General features: G+C 38.6%; 1 protein-coding gene and 2 pseudogenes across 2 annotated transcripts in view; all 3 read right to left on the reverse strand.

The window, feature by feature from the left end:
• SUGCT (succinyl-CoA:glutarate-CoA transferase) overlaps positions 1-27,184 on the reverse strand; it is an 878,065-nt gene that overhangs the window by 849,129 nt on the left and 1,752 nt on the right. The window lies entirely within an intron of this gene.
• LOC143678569 (uridine-cytidine kinase 2 pseudogene) lies at positions 15,959-23,773 on the reverse strand (annotated as a pseudogene).
• On the reverse strand, positions 21,927-26,550 carry LOC143649365 (nascent polypeptide-associated complex subunit alpha pseudogene; annotated as a pseudogene).

A 27,184-nucleotide genomic window follows, 5' to 3' on the forward strand; every position in this document is an offset into this window, starting at 1 on the left:
GTAACTTGGGCAGGGAATAAAAAAGTATTTGCAAAGTCTCCTTAAGGTACTGGGGAGAAAGTAGGAATTATTAAACTTCACCATCTGGGGAATCACTGATATTTTTGAAGGAAAAAATAGAGCAGACAGTCAATCCATATTATTTTAACATAAAGAAAATTAAAATCCAGTTTTGTATGAATACATAATTTGACATAAAAGCTCTTTAAAAAATATATAAACAAGCCTATCAAATTTTGATCAGCACTGACTATGACAGACATTCAGTTTCACAAAATTCAACCTTCCCAAGTTGAATTCTTGATACTCTCATAAGCAGTACAGACAATCAAAGCTGTAGGCTGAGCCCCCAATCTTGGGGGTTGTTTATATGAAACTTAACCCGCACAAACGATACATCAAGCATACTTAAAATTAGGCCTAAGAGTCACCCCCAAGAGAGCCTCTTTTGTTGCTCAGATGTGGCCTCTCTCTCCAGCTAATACAACAAGCAAACTCACCACCCTTCCCCTGTCTATGTGGGACATGATTCCCAGGGGCGTGGACCTTCCTGGCAACATGGGACAGAAATCCTGCAATGAGCTAAGACTCACCATCAAGGGATTGAGAAAACCCCTAGAATGAGCTGAGACTCAGCATCAGGGGATTGAGAACATCTCAACCAAAAGGGGGAGGAGTGAAATGAGACAAAATAAAGTGTCAATGACTGAGAGATTCCAGAGTCAAGAGGTTATCCTGGAGGTTATTCTTATGCATTAAATAGATATCACCTTGTTAGTCAAGATGTAGTGGAGAGGCTGGAAGGAACTGCCTGAAAATGTGGAGCTGTGTTCCAGTAGCCATGTTTCTTGAAGATGATTGAATAATGATATAATTTTCACAATGTGACTGTGTGATTGTGAAAACCTTGTGTCTGATGCTCTTTTTATCTACCTTATCAACAGATGAGTAAAACATATAGAACAAAGAATAATAATAGGGGGAACAAATGTTAAAATAAATCATCATGCTGGTGATTGGTGAGCGGGAGGGGTGGGGGTATGGTATAGATGCAAATGTTCCAGGAAATGATCATGATGATGAATATGCAACTATGTAATGATATTGTGAATTACTGATTATATATGTAGAATGGAATGATCAAAAGTTATGTTTGCATTTGATTGGTGTTTTTTGGCATTTAAAAAAATTTTAATCAAATAAAAAAAAAAAAAAGAATTGACTTTCACAAACTCTCCTCAATTTTCCAGATCTAGTTATGCCTTGTCTTACATATCAGAACTAGCCATTCTAATTTAGGACAAACCATACTTCCTTAGGAGAGCTTATCAAATTTTAGTCAGCATTGACTAAAATAAACAAAATTCACTTTAATCAGAAAAAAGTAATCATCTTAGCATGGAGAATAATAAAAGCACTATCTATCCCACCTATAGTTTTTATATATCCAGACTGATTACAACTAGAGATAAATTTGATATCTAAGTTACAAAGCCCTTTGAACATACATACTACCCTTCAATAACAGTATTCATGAAGGGGAGAAGAGATAGAGATACTTGAAATTTTGAAAGAAGAAAACATTTATGCTTCAGTTTGGAATGCATCCAGGCATTCCTATACTTTATACTCACAATCAAACAAACGATTACTTCACAATATGCCAAATTCTCTCAGTCCAGTCCAGCATTACCTTCAAAGGTCAGAAGAGCCCAAGTTTGAAATATAATCAGCTCCTCAATAATTAATGAATTTATATCCAGAAGAAACTCAACTTTTTCTCAACACCATTCCCAAGTACTAAATAATACCAGGAATATGTTAGTTCACAAAATTAAGTTATGGCTTCTAAAAAACTGGTTCAGAGCCATTCAAATGCTACCTTCTTATAAAAAAAAAAAAGTCCTTACAAATGTCATCTATTCTGTGAGGTCTTCCCCTCAGTCATCCTTTTTTTCATTTTTTAAATTCCTCTAGCATTTTTACTCAACTACTTAGATAATTGGCAGGTACTTTAAATACTACTGTCTTATACTATGCCCTAATATGAGTATATTTCAACCAGAATATAAACCCCTTGAAAGTCAAGAATTATGTCTTACCATTCATGACAGCATCATCTAACCTGATTATGTAATACACTAATCAAAAATATAGGGCGGCAACCAGGACCATTCCAGTCAATCCTAAAGAGCACCTAGGGCAATATATAAGATTCCATAAGGGTTCCATGCACTAGAGTAACTTTCCAGAAACCTACAACCTCCAGATGAGTCTGAAACCTAGCCCAGCCTCTTCAGAACATTAGATAGTTCCATCTCCCTACCCCATATTAGTGACAGATGCTTCCAATATCAAAAATTTAGAATTGCCATAGCCCAAACAACCCCAAAGAGAGTTATGGAAAAATCAAAGGTGATGGCGGAATTATACATAGAAGACAGGACTTAACAAATGAATATGAATGCTGAATCATTAATTTGCTATCTCTTTTAGTCTCCAGTATTTTAGAGCAGCTAGAAGTAAGTAAAAACCTAAAATTGTGAAATTGCAACCCATGTCAAAGACTGAAATATATTCTACAACTAATTGTGGTGCTGTGCTTGGAAATTTATAGCTTTTTTGTGTATATGTTATTGTTCACATAAAAAGAAGGAAAAAAAGTCAATTGTGATGATAGAAAAGTATTTAAACCTTATAGTCTCATATTCTGGAGCAGCTAGAAGGAAAAATATGAGAGGATTGTATGGTAGCCCATGACAAACTCTGGGATCTATCCCGTAACCACTTTTTGAAGAGTGCTTTGAAAACTACTGCTTTTTTATTTCTTTGCTTTGTATATATGTTACATTATACAATAAAAAAGTTATATTACACATGGGGGTGCAAGGGTAGTTCAGTGGTAGAATTCTCGCTTGCCATATAGGAGACCCAGGCTCAATTTCTGGCCCACGCACTTCCCAAATAAACAAGTGAACAAATGAAAAACCAAACAAAACAAAAATTCAACAAATGGTGCTGCCATAAGGGGATACTCACATGGAAAAAGAATGAAATGTGGCCCTCACCGTACAGTATACAAAGAAAAACATATATATATATGTTAACAAAGCTACTACAAATCCAAATTCTTCCACATATTGGGGTAACAAATGGCAAAGTAATTAAGAAGCCAGATTGTTTCAAATCCAGGTAATTAGCCTTACAAAAACCTCAGTTATTTTTCTTACTAAACTCAACTGACTCCTTAAATGGGATATATTTGAAGCATTAGTATATTTTCATTTTTATTATATTTTATACAAATGTCTTCATTATCAGGTACACATTTATGCAACTTGTCTAGTTAGGCTACTTTTAAGAGGAATTCTAAGAATGTACTTCTCTTCTTTTCAACCATATTATTTTGGACACATGAATATCACACAAACTTTCTATAACTTTCCATATTCACTCAGGTTTTGTTCTACACATTCTTGAGGATGAGACTCCACACTTTCCTTTAACAGAGCATATCTTGTATATTTTACATACCCAAATAAAATTGTGTTTGATTCAAAAAGTCATCGCAAAAACAGGGATAGGACTAAAATATACTTTTGAGAGGGACAAGTAAAGGATTGAACATATACCATCCCATTTCTGCTCTCTTTTGCAGAACAACTCTAACTGTAATACAGTGCCCTTTTCTATAAAATCATTATCAGGCCATTTCTTTCCTGATTCTAAATCATAGTGACTCTAGACTGTGTTACAAAAATAAACCATTTTTTGTCCCCTCTGCCACAGACTTGTAACTAAAAGCTTCCCAATTTTCAAAATATAGCACAAACGGCAATAGTCAGGAATACTATTAGAATTAGAATTTCCCATTTTAAAGAATTTCTGCAATCAGTAACCAATTAGGAACACTTGAACAATACAAATGTATTAACATACCAACTAACAAATTTAAACATTTAACACTTACCCTATATTTAAGTGACACACCAATTAATAACTAGCCCAAACACACCAATTAACAAAGAGTACAATAATTTACTTAATTTCATTAAACACCAATTAATTGTTGCATTACTGATTTTCTAGGACTGTACTCAGTAGACAAACTCCATTCAGGGTTTTGAACCCTGTGGATAATGGCACCCCCAAAAAACAGAAAGGTGTAGAGGTCAAAGCAAAGGAGGATCATTCTGGATGTAATACTGGGCCTCAAAGCCAGATCCAACACATGGAATAAAAATAAATAATAGGGGGAACAAATGTTAAAATAAATTTAGTTTGAAATGCTAGTGATAAATGAAAGCGAGAGGTAAGGGGTATGGTATGTATAATCTTTTTTTCTCTGTTATCATTTTATTTCTTTTTCTGTTGTCTTTTTATTTCTTTTTCTAAATCGATGCAAATGTTCTAAGAAATGATGAATATGCAACTATGTGATGATATTAAGAATTACTGATTATATATGTAGAATGGAATGATATCTTAATGTTTTGTTTGTTTGTTGTTAATTTTTTTTAATTAATATAAAAAAAATTTTTTTTAAAAGCCAGATTCAGGGGACTCAAACTGCCATGCTGACTTCTCAGCTCACCTTTATCTTGATGAACCAACCACTCACCCAGTTTCATATTCAGACTTGCAACTGGAGACTGTTTCTCTCTTTGTAGCTTTTTAAGGCACCAGGGTTAGGAATGCCAACAGAGTAGAGAAAAACCCAGATGCTGAGCCTCTAGACTGAAAAGCTAGCAGCCATGAAAGGCTGGATTACTGCATTTACCTATTCTGATAGGGCTCCAGAACTTCAGAAGTAGGGCTTCTTAGAAATCATGTCCCTTCTGGGGGTCACCAAACTGATACTGATCAAGAGCAGTGGGTTCTCTGCCCAATGTGCTCAAATGACCTATTCCTGAGACACCAGGGTTTCAAAGAGAGAAAGAGTTTATTGCTAGGCATGAAGCAGGAAATCAAATGGTCTATTGGCCTAAATATCTGTCTTCATGAGCTGCAATTATTCTGTTAGCTTTACAGTATCAAAAGATGTGAAAGTTTTAGGATAATGAGCAACAATGACCCTATATGATTAATAAGAGGTGATTTAATTATTAGGCATGTGTAGACTGATTACATGCTTAGTCACAGAACATACATAAGAAAATGGTGCCCTTAATATGATGATGGGCATGATTTATAATATTATAGTGAGGTATAGGTCACTTATAGGCTAAAGTTTAAGCTACTGCACATGTCAAGTGGGCCCACTGTGGTCAGAATCAGCTCTCTCTAGCATTGCAGTTAGGGTGGGTAAATTCTAGTCTGACTCAAGGCCCTTCATTAATAAACATTAGGGACTGTCTTTAGTGATCCTAAGACTTTAAAGTTGAAAAACTGGATAAATGGATTCAAGTGAGGGTCAGACACAAGGTTTTTACAATAACAAGGGCAAAAGATAAAAGCTATACAATCACTATCAGAGATAAATGCTGCTGGATTACAGTTCAGAGATTTCAGGAATTTCCCTCTGTCTACTCTATTATATCAGAAAGTAAAAATGATATCTATAAAAATGATATAATTCACTAATCATAATCATTCCCTAAATCCTAACTTCTCAGTTACAACCCTATTAATGATAGAACTAATCATATGCTAGAGTAGCATTTACTTTTCTACTAATGGAAGCCTTTAAGATGAAACAACAATAGGCATCTGTATAAGAAAATCTGAGATCACCTGAAAATTTTCAAGAAATATTAAGGATGGGCAGGCCACAGTGGCTCAGCAGGCAAGAATGCTTGCCTGCCATGCCAGAGGACCCGGGTTCGATTCCCAATGCCTGCCCATGTTAAAAAAAAAAAAGAAAAGAAAAGAAAAGAAATATTAAGGTAACAAACAAGCATTTCTATACATAGAAATCATTCTCTTGTCCTAATAAGTGTTTTATATAAAAAATACATGATAAGTTTTTAAATACTTACATTTACTCATTTTTAGCCTTAAAACATATGAGGTTTCTGAAGCAAAGAGCAAAGCTATTATCACTAACATCAATATTACAAAACTATTTTCCCACACCTAATACCCCAGAGGCAACACAATAAGAGGCAGTTGGTTAGACCTGCACATACAGGAACCCCCAAATTATGAAAATGGGAGTTTATATAGGATAGAGCTGCACCACTGCAAACCTTCCCCTCCAAAGAAAGAGAAACCTAATGCCCTAATATAAACAAATTCTCCATTGGAAGAAAAGGGGAAAGTCCTGAGCTCTTACCCTTTGGAATGTAAATAAATGTCTCTAGGGGAAAGATAAGACAAGCTTCACTGCTTTTATTCCCCTTTGAAAGATAAACACACACCTCTAGGAGTTAACTCTCTTCAAAGTTCTCCATTTAATCATCTTTTAATCTCCAAAGCTTGTCCTTTTTCTTTGTTTTAAAATCCTTAACCCCTTTTTGGTCAGGGGGAAAAGAGTGTAACAAATAAGGTATCAGTGGCTGAGAGAGTTCAAATAGAGTTGAAAGGTTACTCTGGAGGTCACTCTTACACAAGCAAGCTTCAGTTAGATATTGCTACCTATCATAACTTGTCAAACTCCAATCAAAACCATTCTTACCAATCCTAAAGAATACCTAGGGCATTATATAAGATTCTACAAAGGTTCATGCACTAGGGTAACTCTCCAAAACCTACACCATACAGATGGTTCCCTGGACCAGATAAGTCCTGAAATGCAGAGGGGTCAGCCTTTCTAGATCATCAACTAGTTCCATCCCCACCCCACATTATTGACAGCCCCTTCCAACATGAAAAAGTTAGAATGGGCATAGCCCAAATATCCCCAAATAGTGGGAGAAAGATCAAAGGTGATGGTGGAGTTGTACAGAGAAGGAAGGGTTTAACAAATGAGTATGAGTGCTGAATCATTACACTGATATTTCTTTAGAATCCAGTGCCTTAGAGCAGCTAGAAATAAAAACCTAAAATTTTGGAATTATAACCCATAACTCTGAAATCCGTTCTACAACTAATTGTTGTGATGTACTTTGAATTTTATTGCCTTTAGGTATATATGCTATTTAAAGAGAAGGAGGAATATAACAGAGAAGGTAGGATTTAACAAATGAGTATGACAGCTGAAACATTATATAACATTTCTGCTAATCTCTAGTGTCTTGGAACAGCTAGAAGGAAAACAAAAAATTTTGGAACCAATACCAAACTTTAAAATCCATTCTATAACTACTTGTTAAAATGTACGTGGAAATTAAAAAGAAAGACAGAAGACACAGATGAAAGCTCCAGAGAAGCTGAGAGAGGATACACAGATATCAGAGAGGAAAACACTGATGCCAGAAGCTAGAAGCCAAAGCCATGAAACCCAGGAGAGAAGGGAGAGACAGCAGATGTGGCCATACACCTGGCCAGATACAGAGTTGCTGAAGATCGCCCATATCCTGTCTTTGGGGAGAAAGCATCACCTGTTGATGCCTTGATTTGGACATTCTCATGGCCTCAGAACTGTAAACTTGTAAGTTAATAAATCCCCATTGTAAAAGCAAAAAAAAAAATCCTTAACCATGCAGAAATATAAAAATATTCACTCGACAATACATAATAAAACTAGCCAAAGCATTATTTTCAAAGCACTAGTTAATACCAGATACCTACCTAAAGTAGTTTTCAAACACTTGCAAACATGCAGAGGCCTATAAGTTCCTCAGAGGTGGTCCTCAGAGGAGGGGCACAGAAAGGGATACAAGGTGAGCAGGATTCCAGGACCCCAATGTTTCCAATACAGCCAATCTAACCTATATTTTGGTCTTCCAAGTAAGGTTTCTTGGTTGGTTGGTTTGTTTTAAGATAACGCTCTACAAATGAAAACAACTTTGCAAGCCAAAACACCAAAAAAATTGCCTTGTAAAGGTTCCTTTTACATTTACATTTTCCTTGGCTTGATACCCTTACTGCACTAAGATACACACCAAAACAATTAACTTAATTATTTCTGGGATTCCCCATGTGGCTCACAGGTACTCAGGAAGTTCTTTGAAGTTCTGTTTGTTGGAATCTCTGCCTATCGTACCATTTGAAGACAGTACCTAGCCGCTGACAGTGTCTTCCATGAAAGCACTACCCTAACCAAGAATCAGTCTTCTGGTATACCTATGGTGCACATACAAACAAGATGTGTCTTTTTCTCTCCAGAGGGCTCAGACTTAGTTCATGGGGGAGCCACAATACCCTCCCATCCATCATCCCAGTTCTTTACTTTCTACCTCTAGGTACCCTAACATAAATCTTGTTTCCCTTCCCCTAATCCCTCTCCCCCTGAATCCAGCGCCATACAAATAATTCTAATGTAAATAGATGCTTGGGGACCACAGGTCCATGACTCCAGATAGCCAAACTGCAATTTACATGGAATACTACTGCAATTTACATGGAATATTATGCAGCTATAAGACAGAGTAAAGTCATGAAGCATGTAACAACATGGATGGACCTTGAGGATATTATGCTGAGTGAAATTAGCCAGAAACAAAAGGAAAAATACTGTACGGTCTCACTAATATGAACTAACATTAATGAGTGAACTTGGAGAATTGAAGTTAAGAACACAGGTTATCAGGAGATAGAAATAGGATAGAGATTGGGCAATTGGTGCTGAGGGGATACAGATTATGCATCAGGACTGATTCCTAAAAACTCAGAGATGGATAGCACAATACTACTTGATTACAGCACAATAACACAAGTACACTGAATGAAGCTGAATGTGAGTGCAATAGAGGGAAAAAGGCTGGGGCGCATATGAAACCAGAAGGTAAGATAGAGGATAAAGACTGGCATGGTATAATGTAGGAAAGCCTAGAGGGTACAATGATGGTGATTAAATACACAAACTTAAAAAATGTTTTTGCTTGAGGGAGAACAAATGAATGTCAGTATTGCAGGGTGTTGAGAATAGTATATGGGGTAAAGTGCAATCAATGTAAGCTAGGATCTAGTGTCATCAGTAACTGCTTCCACTGAATCTAACAAAGGCATTATGTCAAGACTGAATGTCATCAAGCAGAGGGATTGGGAAAGGCGTATGGATTCTGTGTGGAAGAAAAGGAAATGTCTTCAGAGAGAGCATTGTAGCAAAGGCATGTTTATACAATTAGGCTGGATTATACAATGTGTGAATAAAACTTTTAAAATGAGCAAAGAGAGGTGGTGAAGGGGTAATTCAGCAGTAGAATTCTTGCCTGTCATGGTGGAGACCTGGGTTCAATTCCCAGAGCTTGCACATGCCAAAAAAAAAAGAACAGCAAGAAACAAGTGCTAGAGAGAATACAGAGAGAGAGCTATACCTATTCACCGCCAGTAGGGAAACGAGAGGTCTAGTCCATTGGAGGGCAGTGTGGTGGTTCCACAGGAGGCTGGGGGTGGTGTTGCCATATGATCCTGAAACACTGTTCTCAGCATAAACCTGGAGGAACTGAGTGTGAGGACATGAATGGACATTTGCACACTGGTGTTTCTGGTGGCAGTGCTTGTGATCCACAATGAATGGAAGTGGCCTAAGGGTACAATGACTGAAGAATGGAAGGGACAACTATGGTGTATCCGTACAAGGGACTACTGAGTGGCCACAAGAAGGAATAAAGTTGTGATGCATGCAACTAGATGAAGGAACCTTAAGAGCTGTATGTTGAACGAAATGTCAGGAACAAAAAGACAAATACTATCATGCCTCAATCATATGGACAAGCTATAATATAAAAATTCGGTGAACTAAAGTCAAAAGCATGGGAATTCAAGTTGGGACTTAATGTAAAGGGCCCTAAATAGTAACTCTTAAAGCAGTCACATATATTCAGGAGGGTGTAACTGTTAATTCTAAATTCTGAGATACTGAGCTGTTTGTATATAACATGGTCTTTCCCAGAAACTTTGAGTATTTATGTGACACCTGAGACTCAGAACTAGAGCTCTAAGGCTATGAAAATCAGCACTACCTCATACAGGAACTATTTTAAAAGTTGAAAAATTGATCAGTCATCGAGTAGAGACATGAATGAAGCTGATCTGGATAGGACTAAGGTATATCAGAAGGCTGAGTAAAAGATGATATCTTTTTTTTTTTTAATTTTTTTATTAATCAAAAAAAAGAAAAGAAATTAACACAACATTTAGAAATCATTCCATTCTACAAATGCACTCAGTAATTCTTAGTATCATCACATAGATGTATGATCATCATTTCTTAGTACATTTGCATCGATTTAGGAAAAGAACTAGCAAAACAGCAGAAAAAGATATAGAATGTTAACATAGAGAAGAGAATTAAAATAATAATACTAATAATATATATATATATAAAGGAAAAAGAAAAAAACAAAAACAAAAGATACAAACACACAAACAAACAAACAAAAAACCATATTTCAGGTGCAGCTTCATTCAGTGTTCCAACATAGTTACATTACACTTAGGTATTATTGTGCTGTCCATTTTTGAGTTTTTGTATCTAGTCCTGTTGCACAGTCTGTATCCCTTCAGCTCCAATTACCCATTATCTTACCCTGTTTCTAACTCCTGCTGGTCTCTGTTACCAATGATATATTCCAAGCTGATTCTCAAATGTCGGTTCACATCAGTGGGACCTTACAGTATTTGTCCTTTAGTTTTGGGCTAGACTCACTCAGCATAATGTTCTCTAGGTCCATCCATGTTATTACATGCTTCATAAGTTTAGTCTGTCTTAAAGCTGCATAATATTCCATCGTAGGTATACGCCACAGTTTGTTTAGCCACTCGTCTGTTGATGAACATTTTGGCTGTTTCCATCTCTTTGCAATTGTAGATAATGCTGCTATAAACACTGGTGTGCAAATGTCCGTCTGTGTCTTTGCCCTTAAGTCCCTTGAGTAGATACTTAGCAGTGGTATTGCTGGGTCGTAATCCATTCTGCCATTCTATGTCTTTTGATTGGGAAATACAGTTCATTAACTTTTAGTATTATTACTGTTTGGATAATATTTTCCTCTACCATTTTGGCTTTTGTATTATATATATCATATCTGATTTTCCTTCTTTCTACACTTTACTCCATACCTCTCTCTTCTGTCTTTTCGTATCTGACTCTAGTGCTCCCTTTAGTATTTCTTGCAGAGCTGGTCTCTTGGTCACAAATTCTCTCAGTGACTTTTTGTCTATAAATGTTTTAATTTCTCCTTCATTTTTGAAGGACAATTTTGCTGGATATAGGAGTCTTGGTTGGCAGTTTTTCTCTTTTAGTAATTTAAATATATCATCCCACTGTCTTCTAGCTTCCATGGTTTCTGCTGAGAAATCTACACATAGTCTTATTGGGTTTCCCTTGTATGTGACAGATTGTTTTTCTCTTGCTGCTTTCAAGATCCTCTCTTTCTCTTTGACCTCTGACATTCTAACTAGTAAGTGTCTTGGAGAACGCCTATTTGGGTCTATTTTCTTTGGGGTGCGCTGCACTTCTTGGATCTGTAAATTTAGGTCTTTCATAAGAGTTGGGAAATTTTCAGTGATAATTTCTTCCATTAGTTTTTCTCCTCCTTTTCCCTTCTCTTCTCCTTCTGGGACACCCACAACACGTATATTTGTGCGCTTCATATTGTCATTCAGTTCCCTGATCCCCTGCTCAAGTTTTTCCATTCTTTTCCCTATAGTTTCTGTTTCTTTTTGGAATTCAGATGTTCCATCCTCCAGTTCACTAATTGTAGCTTCTGTCTCTTTAGATCTACCATTGTAGGTATCCATTGTTTTTTCCATTTTTTCTTCTTTGTCCTTCACTCCCATAAGTTCTGTGATTTGTTTTTTCAGATTTTCTATTTCTTCTTTTTGTTCAGCCCATGTCTTCTTCATGTCCTCCCTCAATTTATTGATTTGGTTTTTGAAGAATATTTCCATTTCTGTTCGTATATTCAGCATTAGTTGTCTCAGCTCCTGTATCTCATTTGAATTATTGGTTTGTTCCTTTGACTGGGCCATATCTTCAATTTTCCGAGTGTCATCCATTATTTTCTGCTGGTGTCTGGGCATTTGATCAGATTTCCCTGGGTGTGTTACACAGCTGGTTGAAAGCTTTTTCTGTGAAATCTCTGGGCTCTGTTTTTCTTTTCCTGCCCAGTAGGTGGCGCTCGTGGCGCTCGTCTGTCTGCACCGCAGTCGGCCCGGGAAACCGCGCGTGGAGGTGGGGGTCGCTGGCCGCCGCGGCTTGGGAGAGTGCCGGTCCTAATTGCCCAGCTGGCCCGAAACGCCAAGCGTGACGGGAGGGCCCCGCTATCCAACGTTCCCAGTCAGACCGGGGAGCCACGTGCGTGGAGGGGACCCCAGTCGCCAGCCGCCCCGGCCGGGAAAACGCACGCCCCTCGGGTATCTCACCGCAGCAGATTCTCCCTGCCCGTTCAGCTGTTCCAGAATGGGGTACGCTGTCTTTTTGGTCTCTGTCGTGACTCCGGGAGCTGTTTCGTATTGTTTCTGTTTCTTTAGTTGCTTTTCTGGAGGAGGAACTAAGACCCGCGCGTCTTACTAAGCCGCCATCTTCTCCGGAAGTAGATGATATCTTTTTAAATTCATGTTTTAAAACCAACTTCTCTGTGAGACTAAAAGGAAAGATGTTTATTTGGTGCAAAATTTATATTTTGGGTAGTGCATTTCCTAATTAAACTTGTGGTTAGTTTAGTTAACACCATAAGTACATAGGATCTTGAATAGGGCATGAGATATTTTTTGGTTTTTCCAGGTTAGTGTGATGCCCTGTAAATCCTAGAGAGATTTGGGCAGTGAATAAAGAAGTATTTTCAAAGTCCTCTTGGGGAAATAGGGAGAAAGGGGGCAATATTCAACTTCCCCATTTAGAGAACTTCTGATATTCTAGCAAGCAGTGGAACAACCAAATCAATAGGCCAAGCCCTCAATTTTGGGGGTCGTCCCTATGAAACATATTCCTGCAAAAGATAGCCTACTTAAAATTATGTCTAAGAGTCATCCCCAGGGAACCTCTTTTGTTGCTCAGATGTGGCCTCTCTCTCTAAACTGACACGGTCATCCCCCTCTATGTGGGACATGACTTCCAGGGGTGTAAACTTCCCTGGCAACGTGGGACAGAAATCCCGGGGATGAGGCAGGACCCAGCATAAGGGATAGAGAAAACTTTCTTGACCAAAAGGGGAAGACAGAAATGAGACAAAATTTCAGTGGTTGAGAGGTTTCAAACAGACTCAACAGGTTATCCTGGATGTTATTCTTACACATTATATAGATATCCTCTTTTTAGTTTATGGTGTACTGGAGTGGCTGGAGGGAAGTATCTGAACTGTAGAGCTGTGTTCCAATAGCCTTGTTCTTTGAAGATGATTGTATAATGATACAGCTTTTACAATGTGACAGTGTGATTGTGAAAACCTTGTGTCTGATGCTCCTTTTAACTAGGGTATGGACAGATGAGTAAAAAAATGAATAAAAAATAAACAAATAATAGGAGAACAAAGGTTAAAATACATTGAGTAGATGGAAATACTAGCAGTCAAAAAAAGGGAGAGGGTTAGGGTATGTATGACTTTTTTCTTTTTTCTTTTTTCCTTCTTTTTCTGGAGTGACACAAATGTTCAAAAAAATGATCATGGCGATGAATATACAACTATGTGATGACATTGTGAGCCACTGATTGTATACCATGTATGGAATGTTTGTATGTTAAGAATGTTTGTGTGTTTGTATGCTGTTTTATTAATAAAAATATTAAATATATACATATAAACTACAATTTATAGCTAAAAATTACATTTAAAATTCAATATTGAATTTTTATACTAATTCTAATCTCTAAATCTTAAATTGTTAACTCTGAAGTACCACTTTTAAAATTTTGCATGTTTATTTAGCCACTGCATTTTTCAAAAAAAAAAAAAAGACTGCCAATTCATATCTCTTTACTAGAAAAAGCAATTGAGATTCAGGAAGCCTGCATTCTGGTCTCAGCTTTGCTTGCTTATGTGAACTTAAGTCACTTAACATCTCCTGGCTGATTGCTTATCCATAAAGAGACAAGTAACCTATTCTCACTAACTGGGCTCAGAAGCGGTCCAAGTGGAATCTGGGGTGTAAGCACTCAAGGCCGGGCCCCACCCCCTCCTCCATTATGAGAACAAGCCACTGTACATAGCCACCTACATGACTGGGGCAGACATTAAAGGGTCAAAAGGCCCCTCAGGGGGGAAGGAATGTCATTAAAATTCCTCTCTCCTAATCAAATCTCACCAGACCCTGCTGCAATTCTGCTGTCACACCCCTGTGAACCTAAACCTTTATAAGCCACTCCCATGGCACTCCTCTACCTCTCTTTTGCACAGAACCCTGATTTCCATTTCCTGACCAGCCACCACCCAGAACAATCTTCTCCTGTTCATAAATACCTACTTAAACTCAGAGGGGAACTTGGTGACAGGTGTGTTCTTTGGAGCTAAGTTGGATTTGGGACATTTAACAAGCTAGCTAGGAGACCAAAGAGTCACCAGTCATAAAAGGCAAGAATACTGGGAAGGGAGAATCCCTGAGGAGAATCCCAGGATAGCCTGCAACATCTATCTGGGGAGAGGCTGCTAACCTCCTAGATGAAAGGCAACCACCAAGGGAGTATGAGGTGGCCCAGGACTCCCTGGCCGGACTGTCAGAATGTGCAGCAGGTTGTAGGACACTTAGGATTTCATAAGAAAAAGGAGAGCTGTCAGGCCACTATGGCCATCACATGGCCCCTGTTAGGAGCTGCAAGTTCAGCCATGAAGGAGGCCTGACCACTAAGGTTCACCACCTAAAAGAAGAACTTAAGTTAGAAACGGGCTTGCATATAGTCCAAGCAGATTTGAAGGTTGCATTGAATGGGAGGCTATGCCATGTAGATGATAGTTTAGATACAATGGCATGCTGGTATGCTAGAGTAAGAGGGCACAGACTACCCAAGGACAAGTGGTGCACATCTCACTACAAATGCCCACACCTCAGAAAATAAAGGCTATAAAATCCCCCTATATGAGTGAAAGTCTCTTGCCACCCTGCCAGCTGTCAGTTATCAGAAATTCTCTACCAAAGCTCAGACTCCAAGAGGTTGCTATGTAATCAGTAATATAGGAAAATTCTCAAGAATTCTGGTCAATTACTTCCCTGGTAGGTGGAAGGAACCAGTGCTTCCTGAGACACTAAAACAAAACAGGCACAATACAACTCCCTCATTCTCTATTTTAACAGAAAATGATCCCTGGGAAGAAAAGAGAAGTAGCTCTGGCTGCGTGGAGAGATTTGAAAAAAACAGTAAAGAAAGAAGTCGTTGAGCCATCCAAACAGCCAGAGGTGGGGAGTAGGGCAAGAAGAAAACATAGACTTGTTCTCCTCAGTGGGTCTCTTCACTGAGTTTAAGTTGAGATATTACCTAATTTCAAAAAAAAAAAAAAAAGTATCTTCTCTCTCATCATCATATCATTAGGGTCCAGTTCAAAGAAGGTAGCATTTGCCAGGGAAGCCACTCAAGGGTTTCAAGTCCCACTCTCATCAGAGTTCTACAGGTACTTAGATTGAAGTGACATGAGCAGCCCTTCCTCTACTCCACAGCTCCAATACAGATGTCTGAGCCTGCCTCATATGAAATACAACAGGCAACTGCCCCTTAGTGAAACTCCCACTCTAGTCCCAAAGCACAAGTATAGGCAGCCCTGCAAAATACGTATGACTAATAGCTTTACATTATTTGTACATTTACACAAAAATAGATCCATATTCATATATATATATCCATATATATGGATCTATTTTTGTGTAAATGTACAAATAATGTACATATGTGTGTGTGTATAGATATATGTATATATATAGAGAGAGAGAGAGCAAGAGATACACACACACAAATATATATATTTATAACTAGTTACACCTTGGACTCAAAATTAGGCCTGATCAGTAGTAGTTGGCGCAGTTTGTAATTTAAACTCAGGGTCAAGTTGTGTATCATTTCCCCTGTGCCAAAATAAAAAAAAAATTTTTTTAAATCAAAGGCATTTCATCCCATGGTATTTTCTTAAATACAGTAATGTCAAAGGAAACAATATGCACAGACCAACAGTGCCTCCTGACGTCTCCTCTAGTCTGTCTGAGATAGGGGTTGGAGATGTGAAGGAGGTAAGGGTCACTGCAGCTGGCTGCTGGACTCTGATGCCTGCCTCCTGTGTGAAGGGGTATAGCCTCTGATATAGTCATTGATTGGTCGTTTGGCAAGCCCTCCATTCAGGACGCCCTGGATGTGCTGCATGATGAAGATGATGGCCACAAAGTTATCTGCACCTCTTGGAATTATCTTATTGGCATATTTATTTGCTGGCAAACAGAATTCCTCAAAGGCAGACTTGAGGAACATAAAATCTGCTCAAAGTCCTTCCCTCTCTTTCTCATGTCCCTTAACACTCTGCAGCAGAGCTGGATGTCCACATCTATGTCCACAAAAAAAAAAAAAAAAAAAAGCTTCACTCTGAAACAGTGTGTACCTCCTGGGACTAGAAGGCCAAGATTCCTTCAAAGAATATGACATCCACGGGGTAGACAGTAACTGTCTCCTCCCTGTGAGAATAGGAAACAAAATCATACATGGGAATATGGATTGTTTTCACTTTAGTGACTTCAGTGTTTTGAAGATGAGTTCATTATCAAAGTTGAAACTGGTGTTTCAGAGCTTTGGCCTTCTGCTCTGATGTGAGAACATGATAGAAGCTCTCCTGGCTCAGGATGACAACCTACTTCTGGCAATAGTCCATCTCATTCTGTCCCAGGAGCTGCTAATTTTAGCACAAATTGAATGCTTGTGCTTACTGTGCCCCTACTGATGCCAATCAGGAAGAAAATAAGAATACAACATATCAGAACTTATAGGATGCTGCAAAGGCTGTGCTGAGAGGGAAATTTATTGCCCTAAATGCCTATATTTAAAAAAAAAAAAGTAAAAATCAAGGACTTAACTGCTGACCTGGAGGAACTTGAGAAAGAACAGCAAACTAACACCAAAGCAAATAAAAGAAAAGAAATTACAAAGATTAAAGCAGTTAAATGAATGGGAGAACAAAAGAACAAAGAAAGAATCAATAAAACCAAAAGTTGGTTCTTTGAGAAAATCAATAAAATCAATGGGTTACTGTGGTAGTTAGATTCAGTTGTCAACTTGGCCAGGTGAAGGTGCCCAGTTCTGTTGCTGCCGACATGAGCCAATGGTACGTGAACCTCATCTGTTGCTCATTGCATCTGCAGTCGGCTAGGAGGAGTGCCTGCTGCAATGAATGACATTTGACTTAATTGGCTGGTGCTTAAATGAGAGAGTGCAATGTAGTACAGCCCAAGCAGCTCAGCATACCTCATCTCAGCACTCGCAGCTCAGCCCAGGCCTTTGGTGATGCAGAAAGGAATCAACCCAGGGAAAGTTGTTGGAACCCAGAGGCCTGGAGAGAAGGCTAGTAGAGATTACCCTGAGCCTTCCCATGTAAGAAAGAACCTCAGATGAAAGTTAGCTGCCTTTCCTCTGAAGAACTAACAAAATAAATCCCCTTTTATTAAAAGCCAATCCTTCTCTGGTGTGTTGCATTCTGGCAGCTAGCTAACTAGAACAGCCCCTAAAGGGCTGACAAAGAAAAAAAGAGGATACAAATAAACAAAATCAGAAATGACAGAAGGGTCTTTGCAACAGACCCTGAAGAAATAAGAGAAATCATAAGATGATACTAGGAATAACTATATGCCAACACACTAAACAACTTAGATGAAATGGACAAATTTCTGGAAACACACAAACAAGCTACACTGACTCAGGAAGAAATGGATGATCTCAACAATCCAATCACAAGTAAAGAGATTTAATCAGTCATCAAAAATCTTCCCATAAAGAAAAGCCCAGGGCCAGATGTCTTCACAGGGGAATTTTTTCAAACATTTCCAAAAGTACTAACACCAATCCTGTTCAAACTTTTCCAAAACATTGAGGAAAAAGGAACACTACCTAGCTCATTTTATGAAGATAATATCACTTTAATACCAAAATCAGAACAATCTCCATAATGAACATAGATGCAAAAATTCTCAACAAAATACTAGCAAATCAAATCCAACAACACATTAAAAGAATTATACATCATGACCAAGTGGGGTTTATACTGGGAATGCAAGGATGGTTCAATGCAAGAAAATCAATGTAACACAGACTTTTAAACAAATCGAAAAGGAAAAATCATATGATCATCCCAGTTGATGCTGAAAAAGCATTCAACATGGAGGTGATTCTTATGCATTAAGTAGATATCACCTTGTTATCCAATATGTAATGGAGAGGCTGGAGGGAACTGCCTGAAAATGTAGAGCTGTGTTACAGTAGCCATGTTTCTTGATGATGATTGTATAATGATATAGCTTTCACAATGTGACTGTGTGATTGTGAAAACCTTGTGTCTGATGCTCCTTTTATCTACCTTGTCAACATATGAGAGGAACATATGGAATAAAAATAAATAATAGGGGGAACAAATGTTAAAATAGATTTAGTTTGAAATGCTAGTGATCAATGAAAGAGATCAGTAAGGGGTATGGCCTGTAAAAATTTTTTTTTTCTGTTTGTTATGTTTTTCTGTTGTCTTTTTATTTCTTTTTCTGAATTGATGCTAATGTTCTGGGAAATGATCATGATGATGAATATGCAACTATGTGATGATATTATGAATTGCTGAGTGTATGTGTTGGGAATGTTTGTTGTAATTTTTTTAATTAATAAAAAAATAAAAAACAAACAAAAACAAATAAATAAATTATAAGGGGAACAAATGTTAAAACAAATTTAGTTTGAAATGCTAGTGATAAATGAAAGTGAGGGGTAAGGGGTATGGTATGTATAATCTTTTTTTTCTCTTATTGTTTTATTTCTTTTTCTGTTGTCTTTTTACTTCTTTTTCTGAATTGATGCAAATGTTCTAAGAAATGATGACTATGCAACTATGTGATGATACTGAGAATTACTGAACATATGTGTAGAGTGGAATTATATGTTAATGTTATTGTTTGTTCTTAATTGTTTTAATTAATAAATAAATTTTTTAAAAAAGCATTCAACAAGATTCAACATCCTTTTCTGATAAAAGCACTTCAAGAGATAGGAGTCAAAGGTAACTTCTTCAACATGATAAAAGGCATATATAAAAACACATAGCCAGCATCATACTCAATGGAAACAGACTGAAAGCTTTCCCCCTAAGATTGGGAATGAGACTAGAATGCCCTCTGTCACCACAATTATTCAACACTGTACTAGAAGTTCTAGCTAGAGCAGTCAGGCAGGACAAAGAAATAAAAGGCATCCAAATTGGAAAGGGAGAAATAAAAATGTTTGTTATTTGCAGATGACATGGTTTTATACTTGGAAAATCCTGAGAAATCTACAAGAAAGTTACTTGAGCTAATAAACAAATTGAGCAAGGTGGCAGGATAGAAAATTAATGTGCAAAAATCAATTAACATTTCTATATATGAGCAATGACCTAACTGAGGAGTCAGTTAAGTAAAAAATTCAACCTGTCTAGATAGCTCATTTAAACAATCAAACACAGGGAGCTCAGAATAAGAACAAGGGCCTTTAATCCTGTATAGCTTAATGTAATGCCTGGATATATCCCAGAATATATTAAACAGATAATCAAAAAGTTCCTTGAGGGATAGGAGAAAAAAATCTGGAACTATTAAACTTTACTACTGGGGAAACCCCTGATACTGTGTCAAACATTATTAGGGTCACCCAAATCAATAGGCTAAGCCCTTGATCTTGAAGCTTGCTCTTATGAAGCTTATGTACATAACAGAGAACTCAGCCTACCCATAGCTATGCCTAAGAGTTACTTCCTGAGGACCTCTTTTGTTGTTCAGATGTGGCCTCACTCTCTCTAAGCCCAACTCTGCAAATGAAATCATTGCGTCCCCACCCCCCTACATGGGACATAACAACCAGGGGTGAAAGTCTCCCGAGCGGCATGGAAGATGACTCCCAGGGATGGTCTGACCCTGGGACCATGGGATCAACAATGCCATCCTAACCAAAAGGGAGAAAAGAAGTGTAACAAATATGATATCAGTGGCTGACAGAGCTCAAATAGAGTCGAGAGGCTACTCTGGAGGTTGCTCTTATGCAAGATTCAGTTAGACATTGCTACCTATCATAACTTGCCAAACCCTAACCAAAACCATTGCAACCAACCCTAAACAACACCTAGGGTGATATATAAGATTCTACAAAGGTTCCATGCACTAGGGTAACTTTCCAGAAACCTACAACCTCCAGATGGGTCCCTGGACCAGATAAGTCCTGAAACCTAGAGAGCCAGCCTCTCCAGAACATCAGCTAGTTCCATCTCCCTACCCCATATTATTGACAGCCCCTTCCAACATTAAAAATTAGAACAGCCAAAGCCCAAATGCTCCTAAAGAGTGGGAGAAAGATCAAAGGTGATAGTGGAATTATACAGAGAAGGTAGGGCTTAACAAACGAGAATGATTGCTGAATCATTATATTGATATTTCTTTTAGTCTCCAGTATCTTAGAGCAGTTAGAAGTAAAGACCTAAAATTACAGAACTGAAACCATATCAAACTCTGAATCTGTTCTACAACTAATTGTGCTGTGCTTTGAAATTTATTGTTTTCTTATATATATATGTTATTTTTCACAAAAGAAAAAAGTAGATTGTGATGATAAAAAAATATTCCTTCTAGCCTCCAATATTCTGGGGTAGCTAGAAAGAAAAATCTGAGATGGTGGTATGGTAGCTCATGACAAACTCTGGGATCTGTCTTGTAACTACTTGTTGAAGAGTGTTTTGAAAACTATTGCTTTTTTCTTTCTTTGCTTTGTATATATGTTATATTATACAATTTAAAAAGTTTTTTAAAAATCATGCAGCCCAAGCAGTGTGGACAACCAAAGCTATAGGCTGAGCCCCCAATCTTGGGGTTTGTTCATATGAAACTTAACCCCACAAAGGATAGGTCAAGTCTACTTAAAATTTAGGCCTAAGAGTCACCCCCAAGCGAGCCTCTTTTGTTGCTCAGATGTGGCCTCTCTCTCCAGCCAACACAACCACAATCTCACCACCTTCCCCCGTCTACATGGGACACAACTCCCAGGGATGTGGACCTTCTTCGCAACATGGGACAGAAATCCTAGAATGAACTGAGACTCAGCATCAACGGATTGATTAAACCTTCTCGACCAAAAGGGGGAAGAGTGAAATGAGGCAAAGTGACAATGGCTGAGAGATTCCAAACAGAGTTGAGAGGTTATCCTGGAGGTTATTCTTACGCATTAAGTGGATATCACCTTGTTATTCAAGATGTAATGGAGAGGCTGGAGGGAACTGCCTGAAAATGTAGAGCTGTGTTCCAGTAGCCATGTTTCTTGAGGATGATTGAATAATGATATAGCTTTCACAATGAGACTCTGTGATTGTGAAAACCTTGTATCTGATGCTCCTTTTATCTACCTTGTCAACAGATGAGTAGAACATATGTAATAAAAATAAATAATAGTGGGAACAAATGCTAAAATAAATTTAGTTTGAAATGCTAGTGATCAATGAAAGTGAGGAGTAAAGGGTATGGTATGTATAATTTTTTTTCTGTTTTTGTTTTATTTCTTTTTCTGTTGTTTTTTTATTTCTTTTTCTGAATTGATGGAAATGTTCTAAGAAATGATGAATATGCAACTATATGATATTGTGAATTACTGATTATATATGTTGATGTTTATTTGATTTGTTAAATTTTTTAAATTAATAAATAAATTTAAAAAAACAAAAAAACGAAAAACAAAAGCAAAAAAAATGATGCAGCCACTGTAGAAATCAGTTTGGTGTTTTCCTCAGAAATTTGAAAATATAATTACTATATGACCCAGCAATCTTGATATGTACCCAAAGAATTGGAAGAGATATTCATAGGTACACCAATGTTTGTAGCAGCATTATTCACAATAGCTAAAAGGTGGAAGAAATGCAAGTGTCCATTGACAGATGAATGGATAAAAAAAAGTATGGTATTTATTCCATTAGAATATTTTTCATCCATTGAAAGGAGTGAAGTTCTGATGTGTGTGCTACAACTTGGGATGATGTTTGACAGTATCGTTGTTGAGTGAAATAAGCCAGACATCAAAAGACAAATACTATATTAACACACTTATATGAAATACCTAGAAATAGCAAGTTTCATAGAGACAGACAGATTATAGGTTACAAAGGGATTTATTAGATTACAAATTTACAGTTCAAAGGCCATGCAAATGTCTAAATTAAGGCATCAACAAGAATATACCTTCACTCTAAAAAGGCTGATAATTTCCAGGGTTTCTCTGTCACATGCAAGGGTACATGGCAATGTCTGCTGGCCCTTTGCACCCAAGTTTCAATGCTTTCGGCTCCTGGTTCCAGTGGCCTCCTCCCTGACCTTCTGCCTGCCTTTATGTATCTCCAAATGTCCGTGCCTAGGCATCTGCTCTCTGTGTCAGCTCTGAACTCTTTCTCTCTCCTGGAGCTGTTTTAAGGACTCCAATAAACTAATTAAGACCCAGTTTGAGTGGGTGGGATCACAACTCCATGGAAATAATCTAATCAAAAGGTCACAACTACAAAACGCTGTGGGTCACACCTCCACGGAAATAACCTAATCCTACCCTACAACAGATTGGATTAGGATTAAAATGATGTGGCTTTTCTGGGGTTCATAACAATTGCAAATCAGCACACATAATATCTTAGGACCAGTTTCCTATGTGGAAGAACAACACTTGCCCCTTCCCCCTGATCCTCCCAAGATGGCTGTTTCTGTGCCCACTGAATATGACAGTATACTTGAGTCTATCCAGTATACTTATGGATGGCAGTAGCCATGCAACCCAGTATTGGCACTATATGGTGGGAAATGGGACCATGCAGAGCAGCCAATGGGCAAAATTAAGCGCCGTATGGATGGTCAGCTGTCCACAAACCAGAAGATGCATTAACTATTTGTACTGACAACTAGGCAGTGTACTGGGGCCTGACAGTGTGGATGGCCGTGTGGAAGCAAGAGCAATGGACTGTTGTCGGCCAACCCTTGTGAGGAAAAGAAATGTGGGAAGACATCCGGACAGCCTGTCACGAGTGATAGGTAACCGTGTTTCATGTCTCTGCCCATAATACTGATTATTTACTGGCAATATTGAAGCAGATGCTTTAGCAAGAATTCATAGCCTAGAGTCAACATTGCAAGAGGCTGCTGAACAGTTACAGGACACTGAGGAAACGAAACTCTATGGAGACTGGCACAGAAATTTCAGCTGCCCGTCACCAAAACAACAGCTAAAGGATGTTGTGGATGCCTGCCTCTCCTGTTCACCACAATGCCCAAGCATGCTTCCTCATCAACTCGTTCACATAGGCCATAAGCAGATTCCAGTCACCAGGTAGCAGGTAGATTATATTGGGCCCCTTTCCTTATCCACAGGTGCAAAATATGACTTTACAGTCATAGATACAGCCACTGGACTGTTGCTGGCCTTTCCAGCAGGGAAAACTAACCAAAGAGCAAAACAACATAGCTTTGAAAAGGTATGTGCATGTTTTGGGGTCCCCACACATGCAGATAGTAATAAGGTGACCCCCTTTACTGGACAACTAACCCAAGCCTGGGCTACAGAACATGACATCTTATGGGCATTTCATTTGCCTTACAACCCCACAGTAGTGGGGTTAATTGAAAGTAAGAATGGGCTTTTAAAAGAGCAGTTAAAAGATGACAAACAATATCTGCAGCAGCAGACATGCCAGTTGTATCCAGCCCTTACAGCCTCAATTCATGGCCCCCAGCAGCCGCTCCCGCTCCTGTTGAACTGGTAACAGCAGAGTCCATGCAGGTGAATCCAGGTGAAAGGACGCACAATGCTACAGCCACAACAAGGTAGTGAAAATAACTTGCTCTTGACTGTACCACAGGCATTAGAAACTGGGGGAAATAAGGTCAATTGGTCATGGTCCTGGCCAATGCAGCCACACTGGTTGGGAATCCTAAGCTCATGGGGTGTCAGGGTCACCAAAACGTAAGTATTAGACCACAGTTTATACACAAAATGCCAAAAGTTGTATATGTAACCAATCTGGGACCCCCCCAGCCCCACACCTCAAGTCAAAGTATGTATGACTCTGTGAACATTTATTATGCCCAAACTAAACATAGATTTGACTCGAAGCTTCCCTGCAATTGCAGGGGGAAAAGATGTGGTATCTAAAACCCCCTCCTAGCACACCTTCTCCAGAACACTTTTGTCTTCTAATGGAAATTTAGCTTGTATTCTATTAGAACAATAAGATTTGTCTCTCATAGTTCCCCATAAACATCTTTCTTTTCACCCTTAGTGTCATAGCAAGCACCTGTCTGCAATAGGCTTCTGCCGTAACTTACATGCACAATAAATCTCAATGCTGGGTGTGCCCTGAACTGTCACTGCCGGGTGCCACCAGCCTGCCTTGGACTGTAACCCCTGTGAATTGAACCATGTGGAATACTTGCTGGCCTGGCAGAATTCAGCATTTCAGAAAATCTGGAAAAGAACTTTATTTAAGACTGAAATCATAGGTGTTCTAGTTGGCTAGCTGCTGGAATGCAATATACCAGAACAGAATGGCTTTTAAAGGGGGGAATTTATTAAGTTGCTAGTTTACAGTTCTAAGACTGTGAAAATGTCCAAATTAAAGCAAGGCTATAGAAATGTCCAAATTAAGGCACCAACAAGAGTGCCTTACCCAAAAAAGGTCGATGAAGTTCAAGATTTCTCTCTCAACTGGAAAGACACATGGAGGACATGGTGACGACATCTGCTAGTTTTCTCTCCAGGCTTCTTGTCTCATGAAGCAACCCCAAGGGTGTTTTCCTTCTCCAAAGGTCTCTGGCTGTGTGGGCCCTGTGGTTTCCATGGCTCTAAAACGGGGATCTCTCCAAAATGTTTCCTCTTTTAAAAGAATTCAGTAAAATAATCAAAGACCCCTCTGAAATAGGTGGAGTCACATCTCCCTCTAATCCAAGGCTAATACCCACAATTTGAGTCACAGCTCCTTGGAGATAACCTAATCAAGTTTCCAACTAATGTTATTGAATAGGGTTTAAAAGAAACAGCTGCCTCCGTGAGATGGGATCAAGGTTAAAACATGGCATTTATAGAGTGTTTAATTCTCTCAAACCAACACAGCAGGTTTCTACCACCTTGTAAGATTGTCATCTCAGTGTAAGGCACTCCTAGCATTCTGTTGTCCCTTATACTTTTTTTTCATCCAACAAAAAGCCATAACTTCATCAATAACAGGCATAGTACAAATTTCAAGCCACAGGTTACCCTTTTGAAACACACTCAAAAATTCCTCATTTTCAGATGGCTATATTGTTAATTCCATAATAGCATTTACCAATATTATTACTGTTTGTTCTTCAGGGCTGGACTGTCTTTGCTCTTGACATATCTGCTTGCGACATGACCAGTGCTATGTCCCTAGCTTCCACCTCTGTTTCATCAACCTCTTCTTCTTCACTCTCTTCTTGTACAATTGGAGTCTGTATGCCTTCTTGAATGTTCAGGAAAGCATGTACTTTGAATTTCTCAGCAGTTGCTGGTTGTGTTTGTTGAGATAAATCCTCAATCTTGGCTTTCCCCAAAACTATGTAGGAATCCAAAGCTAAGCTCTTGTAGACATCTGGCTTTGTGACGACAAAGAAGATATTCTTTAGATTTTTGGATAGAACACCAGTAACTCCTGTAACCTGTTGAAGACCAGTTTGGACATAGTATTCCCTGCCTTCTTTTCACTCTGTCTCTGTTTTGCTTTACTGACTGGTTCTTCATCAGTTTCAACTGCTGCTGCCAGCTGAGCCTGTTGTGTGATTGCTTGTGTAGAACCTGTTCCTCCAGCTCTGGTACTGATTCATCACTGTGATTCTTTTCTAGACCCAGTCTCAGCCTGGTACTGTAGCAGTTCCTGCTCTGTAGCAGAGATGGTTTCTGCGGCTTCACTAGGCATTTTGTGCAATGAACATGGAACCAAGATGGCAGCAGAAAGAGTGAGAGCTGTCCTTTATACTTTTGTTGAGGCATATGGATGTAATGTCTGTCCCATAATCATCACAGTGCTGTGTGTGTGGGTGGATTGTGAGGACCCAGAGTCGGGCCCCAGTCCCTCCTCCATTATGAGAACAAGTCACTGCACATAGCCTCCTACATGACCAGGACAGACATTAATGTCAACAGAACCCCTCGGGGGAAAAAGAATATCATTCAAACTCCCCTCCCACAATCAAATCTGGTGAAATCCTGCTGTAACTCTGTTTTCTCACCCTGTTCTAGTTTGCAAAACCTACAGGAATGCAATATACAAAAACAGAACAGCTTTTACAAAGGAACTTATTAAGTTATAAGTCTACAGTTCCATGGCTGTGAAAAATGTCCACATTAAGGAAAGGCTATAAAAATGTCCAAATTAAAGCATCCAGGGACAGATACCTTGATTCAAAAAGGCTGATGATGTTCAGGGTTTCTCTCTCAGCTGAAAAGGCACACAGAGACAAATGCAAGCTTTCTCTCCAAGCTTCTTCAATGCCTTCCCGTTTTCTTTATTTATTTCCAAAGGTCTCTAGCTGTGCACGTTCTGTTGGTTTTCCTGACACTCAAGCTTTTTCCAAAATGGTTTCCTCTTAAAGGACTCCAGTAAGCACTCCACCTTGAGTGGGTGGATACACATCTCCATGGAAATCATCTAATCAAAAGTTATCACCCACAAATGGGTGGGTCACAGCTCCATAGAAACCATCAGAAAGATCCCACCCAGCAATATTGAATGAGGATTAAAGGACACAGCTTTTCTGGGGTACATAATAGCTTCAAACCGGCATACACCCTGTGGACCTAAACTTTTATAAGCCACTCTCCAAGGCACTCCTCTTTCTCTTTTGCATGGAACACTGATTTCCATTTCCCGACTGACCACCATCAGAAGACTCTTCTTCTGTTCATAAATCCCTAATTAAACTCATGAGTAACTTCCAGCCAGGCATGTTATTTGGTTTGGGGGCTATG

This window comes from Tamandua tetradactyla, chromosome 1 (assembly GCF_023851605.1).
Source record: "Tamandua tetradactyla isolate mTamTet1 chromosome 1, mTamTet1.pri, whole genome shotgun sequence".
Taxonomy (NCBI): Eukaryota; Metazoa; Chordata; class Mammalia; order Pilosa; family Myrmecophagidae; genus Tamandua; species Tamandua tetradactyla.